The sequence below is a fragment of the Stenella coeruleoalba genome (genome assembly GCF_951394435.1).
Source record: "Stenella coeruleoalba genome assembly, chromosome: 1".
NCBI lineage: Eukaryota > Metazoa > Chordata > Mammalia > Artiodactyla > Delphinidae > Stenella > Stenella coeruleoalba.
In genome coordinates, this window is record NC_137169.1 from 153,641,570 (window position 1) to 153,658,404 (window position 16,835).

Sequence of the window (16,835 nt, forward strand, 5' to 3'; positions counted from 1 at the left end):
TTAAAAAACATTTACCAAGCACCATTTAAATTCAAAGCACCAGTAACCCTCAAAGAATTCAGACAATACTACAAAGCTATAGTAATCAAAACAGCGTGGTACTGGCACAAAAACAGACATATTGATCAATGGCAAAGAATAGAGAGTCTAGAAATAAACCCACGCAACTATGGTCAATTATTCTTTGACAAGGGAGGCAAGAATATACAATGGGAGAAAGACAGTCTCTCAGCAAGTGGTACTGGGAAAGTTGGACAGCTGCATATAAATCAATGAAGTTGGAACACACCCTCACACTATAGACAAAAATAAACTAAAAATGGCTTAAAGACTTAAATATAAGACATGACACCATAAAATTCCTAGAAGATAACATAGGCAAAACATTCTTGGACATAAACGGTACCAGTATTTTCTTAGGTCAGTCTCCAAAGACAATAGAAATAAAATTTAAAAGTAAACAAATGGGACCTAATCAAACTTACAGGCTTTTACACAGCAAAGGAAACCATAAGCAAAATGAAAAGACAACCTACAGAATGAGAGCAAATATTTGCAAATGATGCAACCAACAAGGGCTTAATTTCCAAAATATACAAACAGCTCATACAACTCAACAACAAAAAACAAACAATCCAATCAAATAATGGTCAGAAGGCCTAAATAGACATTTCTCCAAAGAAAACATACAGATGGAAAATAGGCACATGAAAAGATGCTCAACATCACTAATTATTAGAGAAATACAAATCAAAACTACAATGAAGTACCACTTCACACCAGTCAGAATGGCCATCGTTAAAAAGTCTACAAGTAACAAATGCTGGAGATGGTGTGGAGAAAGGGAACCCTCCTACATTGTTGATGGGAATGTAAATTGGTGCAGCCAGTACGGAAAACTGTATGGAGGTTCCTTAGAAAACTAAAAATCAAATTATGATATGATCCAGCAATTCACTCCTGGGCATATATCCAGACAAAACTATAATTCAAAAAGATACATGCACCCCTATGTTCATAGCAGCACTATTCACAATAGCCAAGACATGGAAGCAACGTAACTGTCCATTGACAAACAGATGGATAAAGAAGATGTGGTGCGTATATACAATGGAATACTACTCAGCCATAAAAAAAGAATGAAATAATGCCATTTGCAGCAACATGGAAGCAACTAGAGATTATCATACTAAGTGAAGTAAGTCAGAAAGAGGAAAAGACAAATGCCATATGACATCACTTATATATGGAATCTAAAATATGACACAAATGAACCTATCTATGTTGCAGAAACAGACGCACAGACATAGAGAACAAACTCGTGGTTGCCAAGGGGGAGGGAGGGTGGGAGAGAGATGGACTGAGAGTTTGGGCTGAGAGTTTGGGGTTAATAGATGCAAACTATTACATATAGAATGGATGGACAACAAGGTCCTACTCTATAGCACAGGGAACTATATTCAATGTCCTGGGATAAACCATAATAGAAACGAATATAAAAAAGAAGAAAAATTCAAAGTACCAGGCTGGAAATTGAAATATGAACATGGACAGGCAAACCCTCTGAGCTCCAGGAGCTCAAAAGGTAGTGGCTTTCATTCCAGTGGGAACTTTGTTATGGGACCATTATTAAAAGCATCATCTAATATTTCTGCATGGCCATGCAGAATTAAATTATTGTGACTGAGGCCATGAACAACTCTCCTGCCTGCACTATCATTAAGGAATGGGTCACACGAGATGTTAGAAATTCTTGCTAGCCACATTATAGCCCAGTCAACTTACACTCTTGGTGACTTTCTCTGCTCATTCTGGTCTTGTAAAATCACTATTGGGATTCAGAGTTGCAGGAGTACCTTATATATCTGAAAGATTTGTAAATAAATCCAGTATGCACAGATCTAGATTTAAACAATAGGCCAATTACTGATTATTCATTTTACCAAAAGATTCATAGCTAATTCCTTTAAGAGGCAAGCTCCTCTTATGTATTTAAAACTTTGATAAAATCCGTTAAATATTCACAGTTGACATATTACTCTTTAGGGGTACAAGTATTAAATAGAGAGAGAGGTATAGTTGTACCTTGGCAGCAGTAATAACTCCTATTAATTCTGTGAAGTGAAAAGATAACAGTATTGGAACTGGAGATTCCCTGAAGATAAAAATCTGTATCACAGAAACTGAAGGCAGTTACTTATACCAAAGGGAGAGAAGGAAGGAGGGAGGGAGGAATTCATTTGTCATTTCCTCAAGGACAGACCAAGTAGAAGAAAAAGGAGATGTACTTTTCCAGTTCCCTACTAACACAGGGAAAGCTTTTAGATGATATTTTATTTTTTAAATGCCTTTTCTATTTTCTGTTTGTGTTCATGTTGTATATGTATATTTTAAAAACTCATAATTTTGGTAAATATCACTATGTAATATATATTGTACTACTATATTCTATCTATCACATTTACCAGATCTATCTATCATCTATCTATCTATCTATCATTTACCTACCTATCACCTATTTATATAGCCATCTATCCTTCTACTCATCCAGCATAAAAATCTCTGCTCAAGATAACTACATTTTACAAGAAAATCTTTCCATTTCTAATTCTAGCCACTCTGGAATCTAGAGTGACAAAAAATAGTTTCAAGAGGGAAAGATTATTGTGAGACTTTTCCTCTCTTCAATATATCACATTTCAGGGCATTCAATAAATCAAATGACAATGTAGTCATTGCTACCTTAGAAGCTATGGAGAACAACAACACACATGCATACACATACCCCTGTCTTCTTAGAGTTTATCAACTACTGAAGAGACAGAAACCCAACATGTGATCCAACCGCTGAAAATCAGCTTCTGCTACCAGCAACAGAGAACCCAGGGCAGGCAGGGGAGCTTGTGCCTAGAAGATTCTGCATTCTTTACATGCAAGCTGAGGAGCACACCCCAAAATCATTTATTCAGTAGAGTCAAGATGTGAACATTCCTCACTCTTTTTCATGTTTTTACTTCATTTTGAAGAAAACAGCCCTGCCTAGTTCTCTTTTGAAAGAGCTGTGGTCAGGCCCAGTTTGCAGGGGGCTTGTGCCCCTCACAGTCTGACTCTTTAGCACACTTGGCTCCAGGCCACTGGTAACCAGTATAGCTCATGACCAAATGTCCTTCCCATTGCCAGGTTGTGGGAGGCCATGAAATGTTCACAGTATGTCAATGGAATTCATCCAATGTGTGCCATACACTACCTTTTAAAAAAAATTGAAGTACAGCTGATTTACAATGTTCTGTTAATTTCTGCTGTACACCAAAGTGATTCAGTTAAACATATATATATTTTTTTAAAATATTCTTTTCCATTATGGTTTATCACAGGATGTTGAATATAATTCCCTGTGCTATACAGTAGGACCTTGTTTTTTATCCATCCTATGTATAATAGTTTGCATCTACTAACCCCAAACTCTCAATCCATCTCTCTCCGACCCTCCCTCCCCCTTGGCAACCACAAGTCTGTTCTCTATGTCTGTGAGTCTGTTTCTGCATCATAGATAGGTTCATTTGTGTCATGTTTTAGATTTCACATATAAGTGATATGGTGTTTTGTCTTACTCTTTCTGACTTACTTCACTTAGTACTATAATCTCTAGTTGCATCTATATTGTTACAAATGGCATTATTTCATGATTTTTTTATGGCTGAGTAGTATTCCATTGTATATGTGCTTCCTGTACCTGGATTTCTGTTTCTTTCTTTAGGTTTGGGAAGTTTTCAGCCATAATTTCTTCAGATACATTTTTGATCCCCTTTTCTCTTTCTTCCCCTTCTGGGATTGCTATTATGTGTAGATTGGCATGTTTTATATTATCCCATAGGTCTCTTATATTGCTTTTATTTTTTTTCATTTGACTTTTTCTTGCTGTTCTGATTGGGTGATTTCCGTTATTCTATCTTCCAGATTGCTTATGCATTGTTCTGCATTATTCATTCTGCAATTCATTGCCTTTAGCTCAACTTTCTCTCTGCAAATGTGTTTTCTAATTTTTCTTGGCTCTTCTTTATAGTTTCTAGATCCTTTTTACAATAACTTTGCATTTCTGTCAATAGCCTTTCTTAATTCCTTCAGTATTTTTATTACCTCCTTTTTGAACTCGGGATCTAATAGACTGGAGAGGTCTGTTTCATTGTTTGTTCTTTAAGGGGAATTCTCCTGGTCTTTTAACTAGGAGTGGTTCCTCTGCTTCTTCATTCTATTTATATTTCTCTTACTCTGTGAGTTTAGGAGAAACAATTATTGACTGTGGTCTTAGGGGGCTATTTATAGGTGGGACTGTCCCTGTGTAGCTTGTGTGGGTTTAATATTTTTGGTGCAAGGGCTGTTTTTAGTATGGATGCCTGCTGCCTCTTTCCTCAGCATGGACTGGCCATTATCCCCTTGGTAGGGGCTATGTAGATGCAGCTGCTGGTTCTTGGCAGCAATGGCAGGTTTTGAGCTCCCCTGTAGCCCTTGAGTGCGGCTCACAACTGCTCCTGGAGGCTGGGAAGGAAGGGGCTGCCATACACTACCTTTTGATCAAAGGGAGCTGTAGGAGAGAAGCAGTAACAATTCAAACCAAGAAAACATATCCCATTTCCCAAGGGAGAAAGAGTCACAGCTTGAGAGGACTCTTTCTTTCAGGTCCCCACAGAAAGCATTGCCGGATGGCCCCCAAAGGTGGTGAGGAAAGTGAGCAAACACACAGGGTCTACTCCTGGAGACTGCCTCAGGCAAGCGTGTGATTCATGTGCCTGGGTACTGTACTCTGAAGCTGGGGTCTTATCTTGGTGATTTAGTGGCCTGAAGGAGTTTTGGCAGTGATTACATACACTTGGCTCAGGAATGAAGCGTATGCTTGGCAGACTCATGACTCATTATTTTCTGATAATGTTTACATCCTGATCAGTGTCCTCAGATTAAAACTACTGTCCATTGTGCGGTGATGTCCGTGTGTGACTACAGCTAAGCACAGGAGTGCAGGCACTGTCCTGAGCTTTCACAAAGTGCCTGCTGAGCTACAGCCTCATGTGGCTACAGGCACACTGACTCACACTGGAGTTCTCCTCTTCTTCTTCTGTGATGCATTTTTACCCTAAACACAGATTCGGTGATTAAAATGATCAAATGATAAGAAGCACCAGTTTTTTCATCACTCAAATCTGGATTCAAATCCTCTTTCCACTAGTTAGCAAATGGGTGAAACTGAGCAAGTCATCTAGGCTCTGAGGCTCAGTTTACTCATCAGTGAAATGGGGATATTAGCATACCACTCACTGCCTTACTTTGAGGAATAAATTAGATGATGTATTTAAGCTGCTCTTCAAGGAAATTGGCATGACTAGAGTGTAAGAAACACTATTTATTACTATCGGCAAATCTGTCTCCAAAGCTGCTTCTGTGAACTGGGTGGTAGGCGACCGTATTCCTGCTGATTTATTCAGTAGCTGCAGTTGAATTCAGTCCACCTGAAATAAAATTTTCTATCTGGAAGGGGATGCTGCAAGTAAGATTCTAAAATCTGGAATTGGCTGAGTGAAAAAGGTGGGACTTTGGACAGTTAGGACTCAGATATTTCAGGCTACAAATCTGGTGACCCTTATTATGTGATGGAAAAACATTTGGTCATATTGCCACCCGCTGTTCTTTGGAATACAGACCATGTGCTATGGCAGCTTTGCTATTAGCATAAGTAGTAGGAAAAATCCAGAACCCCAGCATGAGGTTATAGATTTTTTTTTCTGAAGGAGAGCTCTGTACTCAGCCTAGAGTTTGCTAATCTGTAAGCAGGGATGGGAGAGGTATTCTTTACCTGTGGCCTGCATTCTAAATTCACTGCGAAGCCTATATTTTGCATACATGCAGAATTTTAAAAATAAATGTATTCTTACCAAACTCAGTACCTGAGTTTCTTATACACAGTCTCCTAAGTGTTCTTTAGACAAATGCCAATTAACTAAGATCATATTATGCTTGATATGTCCCCACTAATGCCTATTATATTTTAAACTACCTCGAAACATGGCCATTAAGCTATGGAATAGAGGACTTGGAAGAGCCCAGAGATCAGCAGGTGAGGGAAAGGAATCTTCAAGCTAAATATCATGTCTAGATGAAATATTTGTCTGTGGTTATTCACACATGGAATTAACTGACCAAGAGCAAAAAGATTGGAAATCTAAATTTTTGATGGAACTATACTGCCAAAGGCCATAATTACTAAACCTCTAAGTCCATTCCTGTATCCCAAATTCAAACCAAAGGAAGTGGGCCCAAAAAATCTGTGGCCCCCTAAGGGAAGTTATCCTCTACAAAGCCTGTTTCATATGTAGTCTTGTATGACAGTGGTCAAGAGATGGTCTCCCAGGGAGTAGAATGTGAGGCTGTTGCATTGAGTAAACCCAGGAATGTATCCTAGTGATAGAGCACAGAAGTTCTGAGCTTTCCTGCCTGGCAAAGTTTGGTATTTACTCTGGTAATATCTCTGCTATGTGCTTTCCATGGTTCTCTTTCCCAAATAGGAGTTAATATCGCCCTTAACCTGTTCCTTTTTTTAACCATTAAATATTGAGTGTTCTGTGGAAAGATAGCTTGTCTTTCAGTTTACCAGTCATTAGACTATGTGAAGTCCCATATAGATCTGATGGAAAGGTTGCACCCAGAGACTTTGAAGAGCTAAATGAAGCAAATAAATTAGGCTTTGAGGTTGATGCCTTTGAGGAGCAATGCTAACATATTCTGCCTTGGAAGGAAGGGTGTGTGTGAATGTTGGGTATCCGAAGGAGTTGACTATGACAGATATAACTAATTGTCTCAAGAGCCATTCTCCCCTTACTTACTAAAGAAACTCTAATTTTATTTGAAGTGGCAAACAAACAATCCCACTTACCAATCAATCACCCACTTAGCAATCACCTTCCACTTACCTATAACCTCCACAGACTTCCTTGAATAGTCATCTGACCCACTTGGACTAATGAGGTACAAGCAGAAATCTATTGGCTAGGCCTCCAGAGTTTTAATTTTCCTGATTAAAAAAGAATAAAGCTGTTTAGCATTTACTATTTGCCCCTCATCTTCCTCTCTTCTTTTACTTCTGGCTGGAATTAAGACTCAGAGCCTGAAGGTGGAGGAGTCACCTTGAGACCATTAAGACAGAAGCTGCATGCTGAGAATGGTGGAGCAGGTAGCTAGCAGGAAACTAGCTCCTGGTGACTTCCTTGAGCAGTTGCACCATCTATGGATTGACTGTCAATTTCTAGATTCCTTCTTATGTTAAAAAGTCCCTTACTTGTTTAAATCCCTGCAGTTGAGTTTTCGTGTAAATACATGTATACGGCCACATTTTAATAAACTGTGGCTTGGTTGCCAAGAGAAATAAGAGATCATGGAAAAGAGAGGAAGGTCAAACATTCTTAGTTTTGGGAAGTCCATAGAAGCAATACCTGAAATGATGTAAATGGCAATGGGGTTGTGAAGGAGGCAACTGTGAGCTTTATATAGTGAGGGTGATTGTACCTAAGGAAGTTGAGGAGGCAGAAGAGTGTGACTGTGCCAGAGGCCAAAAGGAGAGGTGAGGCCAAGAGGGGGCAGTGGTACTCTCTTAGGTAAAAGACCTTGGGACAGATGAAGGCCCGTGTCAAACAGAGTTACCCTGCCTTGGGCCCAGGAACATAGTAGCAAGCTTCGCTAGTACATGTTGGGACTCAGAGATGGAAGAATCAGCAGAATGATCTCCCCATCTTCTGGACATTCTATGAAGAGTCATGTTTGGGTTGTAACATGGGTCTTCTGCTCTTCTGTCGTTTTCTTCTGAATGAGGGCAGTCATTCAGGGGACTAAAAAGGCTGGGTTTAGGTTTTGTGCTGGCTGTTCAGGGGAGTTGTCTGGGTATGCTGCTTTCTAGCATCTGATATGCCTGAGGGAAGTTGGGGATAGATAGGCAAGGCGAGCTATCATTTAGGCCTTCAAATCACCCTCAGTTAATCCTTTTGACTCGTAATAGCCTGGGAAGACATTTATTTGCCTTTAATATATTTTTTACCTACTAATTCCATGAGATGTGATATTAGGCATAGAGTCTCCTTGTCTAGTGAATATATAACAGAATTCTAGTCAAGAAAAGTGATTACATCTTAGTTACCTGTATAATAAACATCTGAATAATTTCAGTGGTCTCTCTGATTTTTCCTGATTTCTGTTCCTGCATTTTAAGAAAATACAAAGGAAAAGGCCCTCTAAGATACAGCAGGCTTCCAAGCTTCAAGCAGACCTCAACTTGGAAGGCCTGAAATTGAAAGCACTGGTAATGGATTTGCTCAAATCAAGCAGAATAAAGTCGTCCCTCCTGGCATGAATAAAAACAATCATAATCTTCAAGTAGCATGTACTACATAGATGTCGTGATTATGCCTCTCCTTTTAACATACTGATAAAGAAAACAAGAAATGGAATAAAACAATGAGGAAATCTGTCCATCCCTGCTTTTGCTTCCATTATTAGTTTTAACAGAGATTATAAGGTCATAGTGGTTTGCCCATCAGAACTGGCTCATGGGCCAGCTATGTTTGGCCCAGTGTTTTAAGAGATTTTCTAAGTACTTGTTGTTAAGCCAATGGATCAGAGACTATTAAGAACACATCTGTAGTTAAGGACATTAGGTTTCTTTATATTGTTGCCATAGGGGTGATCTCACTCTGGGGAAGTTTCTGGTAAAGTGTTGTTGAAAGGGTCTTCTTTTAGAGGTTGGGCTTGTGTTCGATTTTGAGGAGGAATTGGGAAGCAGATACCAGTTCTGGATTTCAGACTACCAAGAAACTAGGAAAATTCAGACATTGAGTATCTTAATAATTTGTACCTACAAGGTGGGAGCATTATATGAGTCTAGATATACAATTGTTAAAGAAGCAGTATCCACTCAGAAATAAGAGATGTTAGCCAGAAGAGGAGTTTTAGCCATTTTTGTGTCATGGGGTGACCTCATCTATGTCTTGTTCTGAACATGGTCATGGAGTGACCTTATTTGTCTTGCTTTGAGTATTATAATTTGGGGGTAACATTGTGGTCTGGTTGTCAGTAGGGCCATTTTTTTACCTTCTCATTATGAACATCTTAAAAATCAAGAGATTTTCACCTAATCTGAATTTGTCTCTTTGGGGAAAAAAATGGAAATATTGGAAAATGCTGGGCTTTTATTTCCAGGTGACACTAATTGGCTATTTTATCTCCAGTTTGCCACAGTCTCCACCCACTTATTGTTTGCTAACAGGCATACTTTATTCTTTCATGTTATTTTCCTGACCTTTATAGACGTGTGCATTTTAAACCTCTGGTCTAGATAATTAGCTAACCTCTGTTTTGCAATGGCCTACGTCTTTTCAGTTATTGAAAATGTTTAATTCTCAAACTTTCTTCACAGTTATTAAAATGAAAGTATTTACCATCATTTAACTAAATCTCTATGCATTAAATTTTGGTCTATATTATTTTAGGAAAATAAAATGAAATCCTCAAAGCATATATTACATTTCAACTGATTGATGAGTCTCTAAATGACTCGGCTGATTTATGTTGGATTTTAAAGGTAGTAAGCTAGAACACATCTTTCAAGGTAAATCCCATAGGATACTTGTAATTTGTCCATCAGTAGGACTCTTGAATACAAGTGACAGAATAATCTCACTCAGAGTGGCTTAAACAAAAATAATTTATTGACTCACATAACTAAAAAGGCAAGGGGAATATTTGTCCATACTGCTTGATCTAGGCACATAAATAGAGCCATCTATTTACATCTTTTTAGAGTCTTTTCCATTTCTCATCTGGTCTTCTTTTGTTGGCTTCCTTCTCAAGCTCTGCATGAAAATGGCAAATATATATTAAACTATACAAATATAGTTTAATGTTTGACTCTCTTCTCTTTTTGAAAGCTGCACATTCATTTTTTTTAAGTTCTCAATTCGATTATTCCATTTCATCCCTTCGGTGAATAAATTAACAAACTTAATAAAAAAAATCAGTACTGTATGCTCTATGCCAGACACTGCTGAGTGATAGGAATGCAAAGGCAAACATAACACATTTCCTTCGTTCAAAGAGCTCATGGTTCATTAAGGGATTCAGACAAATGGGCAAATAATCACAATCTAATGGGATGAATGCTATTATACCCATATGTACATGGTGCTAAGTGACCATAGCTATCAGATCCAACTCTGCCTGAGTAGGGAGTGGGTGGTCAGGGAAGCTTGCATACAATAAATACCCCTTGATCACTTACCATGTTCAGATAGTATGCTGAGGGATGGGCTTACAATGGAGATAAGAAAGCCCTCACAGGTCTTACCATCCTTAAAAGAGGAGGAGGAATTTGTCAGATGGAAGATTGTTAGTGACATTCCTAACAATGTTAGTGACATTCTCTTTGACCTAGAAGTTGTCCTTCTACTGCCCCTCCCCCGAGCAACTCAAATAAACTAAAAACAATACTCACCATAGCCCTGCTGCTAATTTCATTATTGGCAACCCTAATGATCCTAAATTCACACTTCACCTTGGCCAGCATAATACCAATCATCCTATTAGTGCTCACATTCTGAGAGGCCGCACTCAGACTATCCTTACTAGTGATAGTATCAAACATATACGGCACCGACTACGTACAAAATCTTAACCTTCTCCAATGCTAAAATTTATTGTTCCTATGATTATATTAATACCCCTGACTTGGCTATCAAAAAGTAATATAATTTGAATTAATGCTACTGCCCATAGCCTGCTAACTAGCCTCACAAGCCTGCTCCTACTTAATCAGTTTAATGATAATAGCCTTAATTTCTCATTAATGGAATAATAAATAATTAGTGCTAAGACATGACTTGTTTAGAGAACTCCAAGAAGTTCAGTGTGCCTGGAAGAGGGGCAGAAAGTCAAAATGAAGAGAAAGAAAAACTAAATCACAAAAAATCCTGAATGAATGAATTGTACATTGTAAAAATGAGGAGCATTTGAAGTCTTTTCCTTGGGGTAGTAATGTAATCAAATTCCTATCTTATGAAGATAATTCTAGCATTGGTGTGGAAATGGATTAGAGCAGTGGCCCCAACCTTTTTGGCACCAGGGATAGGTTTCATGGAAGACAATTTTTCCATGGACGGGGTGGGGTGGGGAGCAGAGATGGTTCAGGCGGCAATGTGAGTGATGGGGAGCGATGGGGAGCGGCAGATGAAGCTTCTCTCACTTGCCCGCCACTCACCTCCTGCTGTGCGGTCCAGTTCCTAACAGGCTGCAGACCGATATGGGTCTGCAGCCCGGGGGTTGGGGACCCCTGGATTAGAGAAAGCTGAGATAGGAGGAAGGAGACCAATTAGAGATATATGTTAACTTTTGAGCTGAGGATTTGGATTAAAGGATGTGCAGTGGAGGGAAATTTTAAGAGACAGTCTAGAAGTAGAATTAATGAGATTTTGTGACCAAAATATAGGAACAGTCCACAAATGAAGGCTGAAGATGACTCTTGGACTTTTGCCTTAGGCATCTTGGTGATTAGTGGTGATATTAACAAAGGCAATGGAAGGAGCAGAAGATTGGTGGATGGTGTGAGGAGGGGAAGATAATGAATTCCACTTTGAAGATATTAAGTTTGAAGTAGTGGCCTGATATTATAAATGCCAGAAAGCAATTGAATGACTGGGTCTGCAACTCAGGAAACAGGAACTAAGATATATAGATTTATTTAGAACACATCAACCAGGGAATGGAAGACAAGAAGTTAGGATTACTCAGGGAGAATGTTTAGAAATTTTAGAGGAAGACTAGGTTGATGCCTGGGCAAATTTGGAATGTAGTTGAGCAAAGAGAACCCATGGAAGCAGAGTGACAGGTAAAAAGACAGGTAAAAGATTTTTTTAAAGAAAGGAAAGAAAGTATTTCTGAAAGGAAAGTGTAGACAATAATGCCAATTGTTGCAGAAGTGAAGTAAAATAAAAACGAGGAGTAGATTTTAGATTTGGCAACTTAATGTCTGTAATAGTTTTGGGTATAGGTGAGGAGATAAGTATAAAAAGCCAGGAGGGTGGAGGAAAGAATGGAAGATGAAGAAATAGTTGATGTATGTTGCTTTTTCCAAAAGTTTGGCTATTAAGGAGAAAAGAATGATAGCTAGAGGAATTCTCAGAGCAGAGGTTAACTTTTGTTTGTTTGCTTAATTATTGTTTATTTTATTCCAGGTGGGAAAGAACTGAGTATATTTACTTATAGACAAGGTACAGTCATGGAGAATAAGTTCCTACGGGGTTGTGAGAGGATTCATGGAGCAAGAACATACTGGAGGCAGGAGATGATGAAATTTAAAGAAGAGCCAGAGGGATTAGCTCACTGGCTTTCAAACTTGTCTGTGCCTTAAGTTCACTGGAAAGCTCGAATGCAATGCCAATGCTGAGACCCTGTTCTGAATTTCCGAGACTGGGGCCAGGGAATGGATACTTTTTAATAGCTTTGCAGATAACTTCAACATATAGTCAGCATTTCCTAAAACAAATAAGACGTATCCAAACTCATCAAAGTGTTAAAGGGTGAGGAATATTTCCAAGGCTAGAACATCATGAAGGGAGTTTGAGATGATCCTCTCTCAATTCTAGGCACTAATCAGGACTTTATTTTTTTTCTGGCATCTGACAAGTTACAGAAATAAGATATGGAGGCCATGAAAGAGGTCCAGAGAAGCACAAAAGAATAACAAAGTTGAAGTACTTGTCCTCCAGGGCCCAGGGGTGTCAAGGAATTTCTCTGGTCATATGAATGGCTTTGAGATGATGAAAAATATGTTTGAAGAGGATATTCTTTTTAGAAAATATAGAGAAAATAGATATAGAAAGGGAGTAAATGACTTCTAGGGAACTTTTTGATCCTTGGGAAAACTTTTATATTGAATAAGCCCCATAAAGTTCCTGTCATTTCTGAAAGGAAATAATAAGACAGAGCTCTCACTCCAAAACATTCCCTCAACACACACACACACACACACACACACACACACACGCACACGCACACATGGAGAAAGGGAGCTAAACCTAAAACAAAAAAACAATATTTGGGATTTTTATTAGTTATGAATATGTTTGTCTATAGGCAGCAGAAAATATGACTTCACTGACTTAGCAAATAGGAATCGCTTATGTAATATGACCATCGAAGTAGCTGTTAGTGTTGGTTCAATGACTTGATAAGAAACCTCATGATTCACTTGCTTTGCCTTTTGTTTTTTCATCCCATGCTCAACACCTTATGTTGTAAGATAAGCACTCCTCTTCCTGGCACCAACGCACATTCAAGGCTAGGAAAGGAAGGAAGGGCAGGAGGTTATGCAGGCTGTGACTTTTCTATTATATCAGAAAAGAAAAATCTCCCTCAGGGACTTCTGCTCCCTGGCAGAGAATGCTAGCTGCTTACCCAACATTTGAACTCCCATAGTCCTCAATGACAGAACCCAATTTTATTTTGGGTGTCACTGTGCTCAGCTAAAAGACTATATGTCCCAGCTTTCCTTGCAGCTAGGGCTAGTCAATAAGACAACAGGGGGTTTCCCTGGTGGTGCAGTAGTTGAGAGTCCGCCTGCCGATGCAGGGGACGCGGGTTCGTGCCCCGGTCCGGGAAGATCCCACATGCCATGCCGTGGAGCGGCTGGGCCCGTGAGCCATGGCCGCTGAGCCTGCGCGTCCGGAGCCTGTGCTCCGCAACGGGAAAGGCCACAGCAGTGAGAGGCCCGCATACCACAAAAAAAAAGAGTAGCGGGGAGGTCAGTATATACGTGATTTTGGTGAAGGGGGATAAGTGCAATCAAGCACCCATTTTGGCAAAAGGTTGCTGCTAGTCATGAGGAGCAGACGTCACCATTAATGATTTTAGTGCTTTTCTAGATATGAGAAGATGCAAGAAACTGGGGTCATAAAATTGTCTTCTGAAAATACCTATCTGAAGACCTATTCAGCTGGTTTTCCCAGAGCACAGAGTGTCTCATTCCTGATCTCAGCCTTGAACTTCTTTCAGGGTGTGTTGAAGGTCAGCGATTGCAGTGGCGACTTCTTTCTTCCATAACCAAATGGCGAGCAACAATTTTTAGCTGGCAGGCTTTTTTTTTTGCGGTACGCGGGCCTCTCACTGTTGTGGCCTCTCCCGTCGCGGAGCACAGGCTCCGGACGCGCAGGCTCAGCGGCCATGGCTCACGGGCCCAGCCGCTCCGCAGCACGTGGGATCCTCCCGGACCGGGGCACTAACCCGTGTCCCCTGCATCGGCAGGTGGACTCCCAACCACTGCGCCACCAGGGAAGCCCTGGCAGACTTTTTTATACATATCAATTTATTAGAGAAATTACCTACCAAGTGGTTAATTTTGGCACAATGCGTATACTCTGATGGGGTTGTGGCAAGAAGTCCCTCATGAATGCCATGTTTTTCTCTCAGAGAGAGTAGCATTTGAGGGCATTGCTACATTTATGCAAAGTTGAGTAGTTTGTCAGGGTGACTGCCAAGTGGCAGATCTTATCTAAAGTGCTTTTAACTATTCAGCATACTCCATATGTCTTCATTTTAATTTAATCTTGGAAGTCCTTGTTTCTGGACAGAATGCTAACCTGGGGGTGGGCTCTGCCCAGTGGCCTCCATTGTCACTTTGGGGTGTCTTTTCGTCATGTCACATGGCTACTGCCACTCCTCTTTCTATGGAACTATTTAAGCCTGTGAAACCCACCTCCTGTGGAACAGCTGTTACTCTTCCCCACTTTTGTCTCCACTGAAGAGTCACTCAGCAGCTTCTGTGGATGTTTTTGAAGCTTTGGAGCCCAGTGAGGACTGAATTTTTCTCATGTTGCCTCAATCTTTTAGACTCTAAGCACAATTCCTCTGCTCCACCTTTTCTGCAGGTGTGGGATACAGCTCTGCCATTACACTTTTCTTTTTAGAATTTCTAAGTTGTGTTTAATTTGCTGATTTTATTCATTCCTTTCTTTCTTTAAAACTGCAGGACCACCCTGGCACAGGCTGAGATACCTACATGTCCCTGAAGTTCATTCAGCTACTCTTCAAGTGTTTAAAAACATTCAGCCTGGGCTTCCCTGGTGGCGCAGTGGTTGAGAGTCCGCCTGCTGATGCAGGAGACACGGGTTCGTGCCCAGGAAGGTCCCACATGCAAAAATTCAGCCTTTGGATAAGCTACCTCTATTCAAGGCTATCCATTCACAGTTTGCTCCTTCACCCTGAGAACAGAATGAAATTTGGGCAGTGACTCTAGCACTTTCCACCTAAGCTTTAAATTAATAATTTAAAGGTAAATTCTCCCTAGTGTCAACATTCCAATACCTGAATGTTGTTCGTTGCCTTGAAATTTAAAAGCAAAAATTTCTGCTCAACAATGCCTAAAAGGCCTATATATGGAGAAATTCTCTTTGTCTTAAAGTTGAATCCTTACCTCAGCTACAAGTACTTAGAGAAATTATGCCTTCTAGTCCAAGGTCAGGCTGTGGAGATATTGCATGCTGATACTTTGCACTGTTTTCCAGAACGCTGGTACCTTCAGCTTTGTCTCCATAGAAACAGCAGTTTACTGTGGCAAAGTTGCCATAAACTCATGTGAACCACTAAGGTGAAAAATCCAACATGGCTGAGCCTGACACCGAAAGCTGCGTACCTTGGTGATGACAGCTAAAAACTAAATAAAGGCGCAGTTGTTAAGACACAGCCACATGGCTCTGAATGGCCTCTCTAGGTTTTCAGGGTCCAAGCTGTGTACTTACTGAAGCCCACACCTAAATTCCCATGCCTTGGCCTCAGCTAAAGACTCACCATGTCTTATTTTGGTCTGGTTCTCAGATTTCTGGCCCAATCCAATAGATGTTGTACACATCTATTTTTCCCCCCTGCCCAAGTATTGAACCACTTGAAAAAAGAAAAAAACAATAAGTTATAAACTGGATGTCTGTGTCCCCCTGAAACCTAATGCCTGAAGGGATGGTCCTAGGATGTGGGACCTTTGGGAGGTGATTAGGTCATGACAGTGGAGCCCTCATGAATGGGATTAGTACCTTCATATGAAAGAGAGCCCAGAGAGCTCATAGGATTATCACAGTAGCATAACAATGAACTCTATTGTGTGGGTGTTTTGGTAAATTTACATTGCATTTCTCTTGGGTAAACACTTGGAAAATGAAATCTTGGCTAATAGGGTAGGCACATGTTCAGCTTTAGAATGTATGACCAGTTTTCTGAAGGGATTTATAATTTATTTTATTTACAATTTATCCAAAGGGATTTACCAATTTATATTCCCATCACCAGTGTAGGAGAGCTCCAGTTGCTTTACATCCACATGAACACGTTTTTTTCAGTCTTTTTAATTTTGGCCATTCTGGTGGTTGTGTAGTCATATCTCTTTGTGTTTTTGATTTCCATTTTCATGATGACTAATGATTATAAACATGTTTTCATATTCTTACCAGCCCTTAAATATCCTTTTTTGTGAAGTACATTCTCAAGCATCTCCTCCAATTTTCTGGGCTAGTTTGATGTCTCTGGGTTGTTTGATGTTTGCTTATTCATTTGTAGGAGTTCTCTATACATTTTGTATTTGCATCCAGACCCAGGACATCTCTCTCAGTACCACAATGAGTCCATACATAAGCATCCTGGATGTACAGGGAGTTATACCACCTTTTAGGGTAAAAATTTTGACCATCAGGGGACAAGAGTTGATAGGTTAATGTATTCCCTTTTTATCTTACTTGGACAAGCATCCTGAAAGCATGCTGTAT